The sequence below is a fragment of the Mastomys coucha genome, unplaced genomic scaffold (genome assembly GCF_008632895.1).
Source record: "Mastomys coucha isolate ucsf_1 unplaced genomic scaffold, UCSF_Mcou_1 pScaffold9, whole genome shotgun sequence".
NCBI lineage: Eukaryota > Metazoa > Chordata > Mammalia > Rodentia > Muridae > Mastomys > Mastomys coucha.
This window is the reverse complement of record NW_022196915.1, coordinates 56,060,832-56,074,466: the sequence shown is the minus strand read 5'-3', so window position 1 is coordinate 56,074,466 and position 13,635 is coordinate 56,060,832. Positions and strand designations below refer to the sequence as shown.

Below are 13,635 nucleotides of genomic sequence, written 5' to 3'. Positions count from 1 at the left end.
GGAACGGGAAGGAGAAGGAGAAGGAGAAGGAGAAGGAGAAGGAGAAGGAGAAGGAGGAGAAGGAGAAGAGAAGAAGCAGTAGCAATAGAGGGTAGACATCCAATGACCTAATGTCATCCCCCTAGCCTCAGCATACATGTACACAGTCTTGTGTACCACCACATACACCACACAGAGGAGGGGGAGGAAGAAGAGGGGAAAGAGAGATGAGAGGGGGTCAAAAGGCCTGGATGAAGCCCCATCTCTACACCACTATCAAGAGAGTGGTTAGACAACAAGGAACTGTATCCTCCGCATCCCTTTGAATATCTCTGAGGCATCTCTTCAAATCCACAGTCTCAGAACACTCCACAGGAGGGAAGTCGCATCACAGACACCATGGAAATTCTGGAATCCTTGGTCTGTGAACAGAGGGTGTCTGCCAACTGGGTCAGTTGGACACAGCAGATGACTGTGGAGACCCTGAAGCCCAGTTCACACATACTGAGGTTATTGTAGGCTGTGAGGGTTTGTTCCACAAGACCTTCCTTGAAGAACATCCTACTGAATATTACCTAGGTGATACCTCAGAGGTTTGCAGGAGATGATCTTCATTACTCAAATGGTGGAGCTCAGGAAAAGATCAGCATCAGAAGGCTTCAAGCAACATGACTAAGGACTGAAGCAGCTGACTGGCAGAATGCAAAACATTGCTGGAAGGGGGTTGCTCACCACTGGAGCTTATCAGACAGTGATAGATTTTTGTCCCTTGTATTTTTTCACAGTCTTGCAATTAAGCAATTAAGGATATTCTTACATTCAATTCAATCCACTTGAGAATACAATATCCAAGGACCCACTGAGGGGTATGTGGAAAGAATTCACTCACACAATGGGACTCAGGTCCCAGGACTTCATCAGAAACATTGGCTCCCCAAGGCCTTGTCACCCAACAGTTGGTGACCACTTGTGGCTGTCCCCACACTCTCCCTCCACACACATCAGGACAGATCACTGCTACATCCTCACTGACAGCAACTGGTTCAAGCTCTATGTCTACTGCTCATGAGTTTGGGAACCCCAGGTGTACTTAGGTTTTTCAAGACTTAATAATCTTGTAGACTTGAAAGGATACATTCCTTAAAACAATCTTTACATGAAAATGAGAAACACCTGTTTCATGGGACACTTTGTAAAAGAATCAAAGGAAAAGCTTCCTGAATCTCTGGCCCACAGCTGGTGGTCAAATATGATCAGGCTGTGCTGTGCTCCTGATTCTAGTCAAGTTGTTCAAGCGCCTATGATAGTGTGGGCTGATGCTCAGCTGTGAACATCAGGGCTGGGCTTAATTTTGAACTTTGATTTCTCTAAGTATGAATTGGAGCTGGGGATGAATGAACCTCAGCAGGTCTTTCTAGATCTAACTTTTATAAACCATTGTTTAAAAACCAGAATTTCTCCTTTATACACCATACTATATAGTAGAAGCTCAACTGCCTGTGCTTTATAAACTAAGTAGGTGTTAACCTGTGCTAAGGGACAAAGAACTACAGTATATCTCCAGTAAGACTTTGAGGAAGGGCTACAGCCAAGGCTTGCTGCTCTTGCAGAGTTGGAAGGATGAAATCAGAGGGTAAGAAGGGGCTCTAGATCTTCAATCTGGGATGTCTATGCACAGTGATACTTCAATTGTCTTAGCATTAGCATCTTTATCTGTCACTCCAGAAGCTTTCCAGCATATTCTAAGTCCCTGATTTTATTCCACAATTGACAATGTACAGATAGTAGGATTTGAAAATCATTCATGAGGGGGACTCTGGATGAGATTGTACACAAGAGGCTGTGAGAACCAGTAAAGGAAGACAGTTGTAGAAAGAAAAATGAACTTTATTCCCAAGAGAGAAATACAGAAAGAACTTTAGAAACCTGGGGAGAAAGTGAAAGAGTAGGAAATCTGGACACAAGCAGGAAAGAGACAGCATCACGTACTCTATTTCCATCGTTCCCAGCAGACTGAAGAGAAATGAAGCTCCTCCCAAAAGAGTTTGGTGCCAGGGATTAAGCCTTTAACATTAGGCTGCCCAAAAAGAAGATTCTGTTCCACCTTAGGAGAAATGAGGAGGGAGGGAGGGAGGGAGGGAAGAAGGGAAGGAGGGAGGGAAGGAGGGAGGGAGGGAGGGAGAGAGAGAAAGAGAGAGAGAGAGAGAGACAGAGACAGAGACAGAGACAGAGACGAGACAGAGAGAGACACAGAGAGAGACAGAGAGACAGAGACAGAGAGACAGAGAGAGAGACAGAGAGAAAGAGAGAGAGATCCACTACATGGAAATGAGGACAAAATGGCTCCTCTAAAAGAACCTAACTCAACTTCCAAACTCAAAGACATTGAAATAGGTAAAATGTCAAGTCAAGATTTGAAGTTTTCTGGTAAAAATGGTCAGCGATCTGGAAGAGGATACAAACAAGCAGATGAATTTAACTCAAACCCTAGAGAGAAAAGGTGGAAACAGGAGAAAATCAGCAATATGGATGAAAAGTCAACACTCTGACCACAAGCATCTTAGGGGAGGAGAGGGTTTGTTTCAGCTTATAGGTTACAGTCTGTCCTTGAAAGAAATCATAGCAAGAACCCGAGCAGGAACTTAAAGTAGAAATCACTTTCTTATAGAGCCCAGGATCACCTGACCAAGGAATGGGGCCACCATTCCTTGTGTGTGGGCTGGGCTCTCCCACAACCATTAACAATCAAAATGACCCTCCACCTCAACTAGACATGCCAACAGATCAGTCTGTTCTGGACAGTTCCTCATTAGAAGCTCTTCCCTCAGATGATTCTAGGTTGTATCAGGTTGGTAGTTAATGCTAAGTAGGATGGTGAATTAGGGCTCCCTCCTCCAAATCATCAAAAAATTCATTCTCACACAGGTGAGCTAGAATCTCTCTGTGGCTTTCATTTGTATGTATGTGCTTAGGGAATGAAGAAATAAGCTCTCCCACCCCCCCCAAAAGTCCTTGACCTCTTATACTTCCTCTTTGATAGCATCTATTCCAATTTTCACACTCTGTGGACTACCTGTGTTAATTCTTCTGAGTTCTCTTTGGATATCAATTGTGAGATGGATAGAAGGTAAAGTCCACCCCATTCTATGGATGCCTCTTCTCTCTATTGTTTGCTTGCTATGCAGAACCTTTAAAGCGAAGTAATATCAGTTATCAAGTCCTGCCTGTTCCTTGCCTTGTACTTTTGTTGGAGTCCTATCCAGGAAATCTTTGTGCATTTCCTGAAACATCTCTCTTATGCTTTACTCTAATAGTAAAAGTAAGTCCACTTTGATTTGGGAGGGGGTTGCAGGGTAAGATAAGGATCTAGGTTCAGTTTCTTACATGTGCCTGTTCTCTTTTCCTAGTTACTGTTATTAGTTACTGTAGAAACTACTTAGTGTAGTATGTGTGTATGTGTGTTCATGTGTGTGTATGTATGTGTGTGTGAGTGTGTGTGTGAGAGAGCTTGTACACTCACACGTGCATGTGAAGCCAGAGTTCAACTTCCAGTATCTTATTCTATTGCTTCTACTTTATATTTTTAGACAAGGTATCTCATTGAACTTGTAACTTGTTTTGGTAATACTTGAGTCTTTCCTACTTCTCACTGGTACATCTATTTTTCTATGGAATTTATTCATATTTCCTAAAAAGGAATTAGGATATTTAGCAGTTTTCTCTTCTTAGTATGGAATTCCTTCTACCTTCTTCAGTAATTGTGATATATTAGCTATGAGTGCCCTTAGTTTATTTAGCCTTGTCATGAAAGGTTCTTACTTCTTTTGCTATGAAGGACAGTTTTGCTGGGTATAATAGTCTTGGTATTTATTTTCTTTCAGTGCCTGAAAAATATCATTCCATGCCCTCTTTGTACTCAGGTTGCTTCTGAGAAAATACTAATCTAATAAGTTTGTCTTTATATGTTACTTGCACTTCTGTTGTATATATTGTAAAATTCTTTCTTCAGTACTTTTGGTAATTTAACTATAATATGTCAACAAAGTACTTTTATGGTCATGTCTATTTGGGTTTTAAATGTTTCTTGTACTTATATACTCATGTTCTCCCCTATATTTGGGAATTTATCTACTGTATTTTTATTAAAATTTTTTTTAATGCCCTCAGCCTGTAGCTTTTCCAACAAGCCAAATATTTGATTTTTGAAGGATACCCTAAAAGCTCTCACATGGTCTCCACATTCTTTCTTATTTTTCTTTCTTTCTTTCTGTTATTAACTTTTAAAAAAAAATCTTGTTTTCAAACTCTGCTATTTTTTTCTTCTATCTGATCTAGTGTGTTACTGAAGCCACCACCTGATTTTTCTGACGTTTGAGCTCCTCATCCCTGAACTTTCTGTTGAAGTCTCTCTTCAACTCCTCTGTCATGACCATGCATATGGTCACATGTCTTATTCTGATCCCACAATGCCTTCTTATGTCACAGACCTACATGTGTGTATTGAGTTTCAACACACTGAGCATATTTGAATCCTCTGCTCCACATTTCATCTTTTTGATATCTTTAGAATCAGTTACTAATGAGTTATGAATTTTATTGGTATATTTTTTGTCATTCTTTTTTTTTTTATTATTTCTAGGTTAAGAGCCGTTCATATGTTGGGATGGATATCATTTAAATTTCTATGTGATGGCTTTCTTTATGACTTCCTTTTAATGATGTTCTAGAGGAATGTCCTGGGCTTCATCCAAGCAGGATTCCTTGTTCTTATCACACTCTTCAAGGCTACCCTTCCATTATTTTCCTCACACACCCTGACTGGCAGCTGACCTAAAATTAGAAAGTGGTGTGGCACAGTTTCACTTTGCCTGTGACGAGGTGGGCCAGATACAACTTTCTATAGGTTTCAAGAAATACACCCCATTGGTAAAGTGACTCCATAAAGTTTCAAAGGATGGAAACAACTAAATGACCAGAAACCCAGAAAATAAGCCTGACAAAGTAGATACAAAACTAGTCAGAAGTGAAAAACAAAGCCACTACACAATAGAAAAGGGACTAATTAACAAAGAAGTGATTTTATTATTTTTAACCGCAGATATCTCCCCAGTTGGTCCCCTGTAAACTCATGATGGCTCCTCACAGCTGACCTTTGTGTCTGTTTCTTTAACTGGAATAATGAGGCACACCTGGAAATAAGTGCCTCAAATCTGTCAGTTACAGAACATGGTAAAACAAACAAAAAACTATCATTTGAGAAAATTGAAACTATCTTCCATGATATGCATAAGTCTCATTAAAACAAGGAATTATGTACAGACATAAACTAGTACTCTTGTATGAGCTGTGTGTAAAATCATGAGACTGGTGGTATCCTGCATCTGTTAGGCACTGCCTCCTGCCCCTGATTTTGGCATGTAGCAAATCCCATACTCCTTGACAATGGTTGCTCTGAGCCATAGCTCCCTTCCCAGAGCTCACTTCTCTTTCAACGTCTAGGAAGCAGCAACTACTGTTTTTGGCAATAGCAATATTAACACATCACACAGATGAGGGGAAACACATCACATACAAACTATACACTGTATCTGGAGCACTGTACTTTTTGGATCTTCAAAGTGTTCTTATGGTACCTGATCTTTGTCTGACCCTCATACCGAGCTGCTTCCCCAACCAGGCTTAGTCTCTTCCTAAGAGAGATTTCTGTAGGCATCCATTATGTGACTTCATGTGACTCTATGAAGACTGTGTGTGACTGTATGTGACTTGGCTTCTGGCTTCCCAAGTCACTGGTCAGATTATTCATTTCCTCCAATATATTCCTATTAAAGTTCGTTTGTTTTTAAGATTTTTCATTTTTTGTTTTATGTGTGTAGGTGTTTTTCCTAGATGTATGTCTGTGCACCATGTGTGTGTGCGTGTCTTGGTACCTATACAAGTCAGAAGAGGACACTGGATCCCCTGGAATTGGAGTTACAGACAATTGTGAGCTGCCATGGGGGAGAATGCTGGGAATTGAACCCAGAGATTCAGGAAGAGCATCAAGTGCTCTTAATCACAGAATCATCTCTTCTCCTGTATCCTGATGTCTGGGTTCTAGAGCACCCATTCTTATCCTGCTGTTCCCAATACAAAGCATGGCCAACACAACCTCCCCGCAGAAGAGCAATGTGGCCCATGTTGCTCTCATTCAAATGAGAAGGCTAAAACTCAGCAGAATTCTGTCACCAATAAAAACATTCTATTTAACATCTCTAGAGATGTAGATTTCGGTTCAGGGGCTGAGGTGAGAGCTGTCTCCTCCACTGGACTGGGATTCCTGCTGAGACCAACAGGAGAGATGAGTGGTTCTTGGCTCTTTCTGGAGAGGTGGTCTGGGCCTGTGTCTGGCTACACTTTGCGGAGGGAGGCTGTGTTGGGCAGACAAGGTGTACTCAGAGCATGAGGGAAGCCCTTGTGAATACCTCAGACACAAATGGAGACTTTTAGACACCAGACTGGTGCAGGCCTGATTCATTTTGCCCCCATCCCTGAATTCCACCACAGTCCTGTCTATTTCTGGTTACAGAGATGGAATGTTCAGGGCACATTGAGGTGGTAAGAAGGTGGCTGTACAAAGCTGAATAGTTTTCAGCCTTCAAAATGAGGGCTTTGTTGGCATGATTTGTTGTGACCAATCGGGGTTCCCCACAGTCCACCACTGGGTTGGGGTGGAATCTCACTTTGACCAGGCTGTTTCCTAGGGAGGCTGATGAACCAATTTCAGACACTTTCAAATGTGCTTACGGGAAACTCTTAGATCGGATGGAAAGGTAAAAACCAAGCAGGGGCCAGGGAGACAGCCCATGGGGTAAAGTGAGCAGAGGGCTCTGTGGTCAGCCAGCCTATCCTGTCCCAAAATATAAGATTTAGAAACAATTGAGAAAAACATTGCAACATCAACCTCTGGCTTCCACATGCACTTGCATGGGCGAGTACATCCACATACATGCATACATACATAGGAGCATACATGTATAACACACATAATAATAATAATAATAATAACACACACATAATGTGTATAACACACATAATAATGAAGTGATACACTTCGTCTCTCCAACATGTTGCCCACAGTGAAGGGACGGGAAAACTCACGATCCAATTTAAAGGCCACACAGAAACAAGAAAAGGATGCCCACTTGATTCAAATATCCAACCTACATAACCCCCCACCAAAAGAGGGACACATGGCTTGGCTAAAAGATAATTCATAATAACAGGATGTCAGATGACAAAATCCACAGGCTCAACTAACCTGAACCCATAGGAGCTTGCAGAGACTGAACTACCCACCAGGGAGCCTGCATGGGACTGGGGTAGGCTCTCCACACACGTTACTGTTGTATAGCTTGATCCTCTTGAGAGACTCCTAACGGTGGGAGCAGGGGCTGTCTCTAACTCTGTTGCCTGCCTTTGGGATCCTTTCCATCTATGGTGTTGCCTTGTCTTGCCTTCTCAATAGGAGAGAAGGGGCCTAGACTTTACTGCAACTTGACAGGGCATGGCTGACATGCCATCCATGAGAACCTTCCCCTTTTCTGAAGAGAAATGGGTGAGGAGTGGATGGGAGGGAGGAGTAGGAGGGAAGGGCTGGGAGGATAAGAGAGGAGACTGTGGTCAGGATGTAAAAATTAAATAAAATTAATTAAATTTGGATAATTTAAAAATTAATTAATTAAAAAGAACAGGATGTCAGCATCCAAGAGTAGGCTCAGATTCTGCAAAGAGAGAAGCATGATAGGGTCCTTGGGGTGACATTAAAAAGTCCAAAGTATCCAGAGTAATGACAAGTTCACAGCCAATGCTCACAGGGTGATAACTAATATAATCTCACACTGGGGACAATCTGGACAAAATCCAGGAAGGTACCACTCCATTTGTATTATATTTTTAAAATTAATTTTGTAGTTGTGTGCATGTGCAGGGTTTGTATACATGTGTGAGAGTTTCATACACACACACACACACACACACACACACACACACACACACACATGCATGTTGAGGACATACATCAACCTTGGGTGTTGTTTCTCAAGGCTCCAGCCATTGTTTCTCTTTGGTCTGAAGCTGTTCAAGTAGCCCAAGCTGGCTAGCCAATGAACCCCTGGCACCCACCTGTCTCTGTCTCTACAGGACATCACTACACCCAAGTTTTTGCTTGGGTTCTTGAGATGATGCACATGATCATGGAGATCTTCTTGCTAGTATGGCCTCCTATCAACTACTATTAACCTGCCACATGGGAGACAGGTTGTACCCATCACACATGCATGCATGTATGCGTGCACATACTTTCAGACACACAGTATATTAGAACTAACATCTTGGAACTAATTAGATTGATCTAACCTTCAGCGCCTCTTGTAAGGAGATGGAGGTTCACAAAAAGTAGCAGGGAGAGGAGATGAAAATTGAGGCCAGGATGATATACAAGATTGGGATGCAGTCCCGTCATTCCAAACAAGCCTGGTGTCTCCCGGGATGGAACTGACTGCAGCCTGAGAGCTCGAGATCAGTCTAGGTGGATACTCAATTATGGAAGGGCTCAGTCAGCAGAGTGAGCCGAACACACTGGGTGGGAGATGGTGGGAGTCCGAGTGGGAGGAGTTCACAAGTCATTCAAAGTCTGTTGGCTCATTCCTCACGTGAAATCTTCCCTAGACTCACTCTCTAAGAGAAGGCCTGAGTATCAAAGGGAGGCTTGGCCCTTTGTGCACACTAGGCATCTCCAGAAGCTGGAGACCAAGTGAGGGTCTGAGAGGAACAACGTGGTCCAACAGGCCATCATTTCAACCTTGTGCTCTTTATACGGTAGCCAAACCCGGAGAGGGTCCAGTGACAAGCAGAGACCATAGCCACATCTTCAGCTGGAAGTCCCCGGCTGTACCAGAGTAGGAGTGCCATACTGAAAGTGCTTAAAAGCCTCAGACCTGGGATTGTGCTGTCTGTGGCAGCCTTGGCTCCCACGAGGGAGCCCAGAGAGCATTAGCAACAGGCACCAACTGCCACATCATCGAAGCTGGCTGGGCTTGGCTGCAGAAAGCCAGCTGGTACCAAGACTCCAGTGGCATCTACAGGGTGGTAGCATGTACCCAGAGGCCTGACAGCTCTCATGTGAATAGGATAGACTATCAATTTCTGCTGTCGCTGATAAGCATTAGTGCCAATCTCAAGTCTCCTTCTAAGATGGATTCTAATATTCTTCCTGCATCTCAAGGAACAGCCTGCCTACCAGTGCCAGCTTTAGCAAGCCTCCACTCTCTTTAACATCACAAAAAATAGCATGAGCTTGTGCCCAAAGCTCTGGCCAAGTTCCTACATGATTTCCCATTCATCTGCCTCTGGACTTGCGGCTCCCTAGAATGCCAGTCATCCACCTCACAGACACCACATTCCTGTCTAAGGATGTGCTCAGATATGTGCATTTTTGAAAATCCTGAGAAACCAGGCCAGGAAGATGGCTCAGCAGGTGAAAGGGCTTGCCAGTAACAAGCTTCATGACTTTAGTTTAGTCAGTCCACAGAGCCCACCCTGGTGGAAGAGAACTGACTCCTGAAAATTGTCCTCTGATTTCCACACGCATGCAGTGGCTTCTGTGTGCACACACATACATAGAACATAATGCCTCTTAATTCCTAAGAAACTAACTAAAAAAAAATTAGATCCATGACTGAGTTCATCAAGGTTATAGAATACAAGATCAATATACAAAATGACATTCCTATATACTTTCTTTAAAATGTTTACTTTTTATTTACTTTTAATTGTTGTGTGTGTGTATCTGTATGTGCACGTGAGTGAAATCCCTGGGAAGGCCAGAAGAGGGTGCCAGATCTGCTGGAGGTAGTCATAGGCAATTGTGAACCAGCCTATGTGGGCATTAGCAACCAAATTCTTGTCCTCTACAAGAGCAGTACAGGGTCTGTTTATCTAACTGCACAAATGTTATACCTTGAAAATACAAGGCATTGTTGAAAGAAATGAAATATCTTCTCAATAAATGGCGGGACATCCCATGTTCATGGACTGGAAAGCTTATTGTTTAAAAACTACTCCCTGGGTTGACCTGTATCTCCAATTCAGTCCTGATCTTAGCAGATTTCTTTGCAGACGTTGACAAGGCAACCAATCTTAAAATACATACAGAATTGCAAGAGATTCAGAATCTACTCTGAAGCAAGCAAAGAAGACATATGAACACTCTGGCTTCAGATACATTGACAACCAAGACAGTAGGGCTTAAGGACAGACAAATAGCACAGAACTGAGAATCTAGGAATGTACTTGCCCATCTATAGTCAATTGATTTGGATGAGAGTATTAAGACTATTAGAGGCTTTTTCCAAAAGTCATGCGAGGGCCAGAGATGTGGCTTACTGATAGAGCATTTGCCTAGCATGCACAAGGCCCTGGGTTCAGTCCTTGGTACTACAAAGCATGACAAAATAAAACCCTTATGTCCCTGGGTTCAGTACCCCACATCACATAAACTAGACATTGTAATGATGCGTGCCCATTATCCCAGTCCTTCAAGATAGAGACAAGGTGATCAGAAGTTCAAGGTCATCCCCAGCTACCTGCTGAATTAGAGGTCAGCCTAAGCTATTTAATTGAACAAACGGAGGGAAAGTGGAAGGGGAAAATCATCCTGAAAAGGTGGTCTTGGTGCTAGGGACTTCTCTGACACTAAGGCTTAGGAAATCAGCTACATACCTGGCCAGGTAATCCTTCCTGCTAAGCATGTACCACGTTTGAGGGTGAAGTACACCAGCCAGGTGACTAGGATAAGGAGTATCTGCTGCCTTGCTTTTTAGTCTGAACAAGGCTGAAGGTTGACATGCCCAAGGTCATGCGTGCGGCTGTCACTGAGTCTCTGTGGGTAACTGCCTGGCTCTTCCTGTTTGGCGTTCAACTGCTAGTCTTGCAGACTCTGTGGTCCTGGGGCTCCAGCCATTTCATCTGAGCCTTCAGGATCTACCAGGGTTCAACTACCTGGTAAACTGACCACAAAGGCTTTTCTACAGAAGGAATTGAACAGCAGTAGCTGTAAGCTGTTCTGCTAAAGCCAGGTTTGGCCCCTAGAAAAAAAGAAGCATGTCCTGAGTTTCCCCAAAACTTTACAAGGAAAGCAATCACATTCCTGTAACTGCAGCTGCAGACACAATCTTACTTAGGGAGTGTGCGTGGATGGACACAGCCTGGTACCTACGGAAGAAGGGAGTTAAAGCTGCAGATCATTAAGGCTGACGTATACCTCTTCTGAGCTTCTCAAGTTGGTGGATGAGGTTGGAGATACACACACACACACACACACACACACCCATGTCTTAGCCTCTAACTGGCACTATTATGAAAGATCTGTCCATTTCTTGTCAACTTCAGTGCAAAACAAGGCAGCAGATAATCTAGTCCAGGAAATAGGAAGTCCTTTCCCCACACCACTTGCAGAGGAAGGGGAATCCTAACCAATGATCATTAAGAAGATGTAAAATGACATCTTAACACTGCATTTCAGAAGCAAATAAACCTAAGTGATGAAAATTCAAATAGCAAAACACTCTGGTGCTACCAACACTCATTAGACAACGACAAAATAAAGCAAGATGTCTACAACGTGGGACTTTAGCAGGGAGACACAGAGCCCTCTTCCTCTTTCTGCCATAGGAGTTAGGGGCATCAGTGTGAAAGACACCACCGGCCAAAACACCCAGGCGATGCTCAAAGATGAGATTGTCCTCTCCCAGACTACCCTCGGTGGCCTTTGCTTTCTCTAGAAACCAGGTGTAGTCCTGTCCTTCATCCTACCAGAGAAGAACCTCAAAGACGAAGCTGTCTATTCAAAATAGCAGGTGCTTTGCTCCCAACCAGGAGAAAAACACTGCTTTCCTACAGCAAACCCAGGCTTCTTGTAGCTCTTCTCTCAAGCCCTAAAGGGCCAATTACCAAGTGATTACAAAGTATCTTCTCACAGAAAGCAGTAAGCTCCAGTGCAGCCTGCCAAGGGGTCCCCTTCAGGGAGCTGAGGGGTGCTCCCCACTGATATTCTCTAATTATTCACCTTGATCCCTGGATCTGCCTGCCAGCTGCTGAGTTGGCCCAGCAACCCGCAACAGTGAAGTTTCAAATGTGAAATGAATTAAACACTACCCATCGTAGTCTTTAGTGGGACTTTGTAAAAAGTAGATAGAAAAGTGTCTTGGAAGCAAGCAATATCATGCATGCAACAGGAATATAGCACATAATTCTGGGCAACAGGATGGAGATCAACTCCATTTGGGAGAAAGTTGGGAGAGAAATATAATACAGATTGTGTAATAAATGATAGTGCAAAACCTCAGTTCATTTTCTTGAGTATAACAATAGCAACACACGTATTTAATATTTCCAGGATTGTGCTGATCTATGGATATACATATAGATAAAATCATATGATGTCAAGATTTGCTTTTAAAAAAAAAGCTTCACTGAGAAAAGAAAAAAAGATCATAATGTAAGTAGGGCAAAATGTTAGGACTAATGAGAAGAACATAACTATTTAGAATGTTCCCAAGAGCATATTTGAACATCTTCAGCATAAAACAGCTTAAACAAACAATTTAGAAATTTCTAGGACATTAGTCAGCTTTCTGATGGTCACATCCACAGCCCAGAAAATCTGTTTCCCTCACAAACTACTTCCCAAGTGGTCATCCAAAGGTCAGAGGGGTAGGAAAGAGCCCAGGAGAAGCTCCCAGCTGGAAAGGACACAGATCAGTGGAAGTGTCCTCAAAGACTCTTTAGGGAAGCTCCGGAACGTCAGGCTCCGGTGTGGGCTTCGTCCCTAAAACTGGATTTTATTTCCCGTGTTACTACTTGACATGTAAGTGATTTTGTTTTTTTAACACAAAGGTCATAGCGGAAAAGCAAATATAGACTAAGGAGAGCCAGTGTCCTTGGGGACAGCCTGGAAGCCATCAGGAACCCCTTGGCTTCACAGCCATCCCAAGGAGAAGAGAGTGGGATCAGGAAAAGGCAGAGACTAGCCGTTACAATTTCTCCAAGGTAATGTCAGTCTAGTGAGTCAGACTTTTTTTATGTGTGAAGTGACCCAGGAATTGAATGCATCCTCCCTCTACCCAGCCCCTGGCCAACTAAGTACACAAGACACCATGTGGCGTGTTACTGATTCTCCCAAGATGACAAACTTGGGCTTTGGAGACTGCAGGCACTCAGATCCAGTGATGACGTAAGGGAGGGCTTCAGCCAAGAGCCATCAGCACTAAACCAGGACTGTTGAGCTTCAGCCCTTCCGTGCAAGGGGGGAAAGTATCCATCCATCGGGCTGATTTTAGCATCTCTTCAACCCCAAGGGCTTGGGGAATGAAATTAATTTGGGCGTGTTTCTGACGTCGTGCACCTCCTATCTGAACTGGGGGTTCCCTAGCCACACTGGATAACTCAGTCTCCTAGTCTCCGCAGGGGGGCACCCTTCGATTGTGCATTCTCTTTTGTTGTGATATTGGTTGGTTGGTGGTCAATTGGTTGGGAACTCTTTAGTAATCCCTTTAGGACCAGGGAGTGATGGAGAGAAAGGAATGTTTCTCTTCCGATCATTTCGGGGGGGGGGGG

The 13,635-nt window shown here is 43.3% G+C and overlaps 1 protein-coding gene across 2 annotated transcripts in view; it reads right to left on the bottom strand.

Moving 5' to 3' along the window:
• Loxl2 (lysyl oxidase like 2) overlaps positions 1-13,635 on the bottom strand; it is an 87,399-nt gene that overhangs the window by 72,678 nt on the left and 1,086 nt on the right. The gene's annotated exons all lie outside the window — the stretch shown is intronic.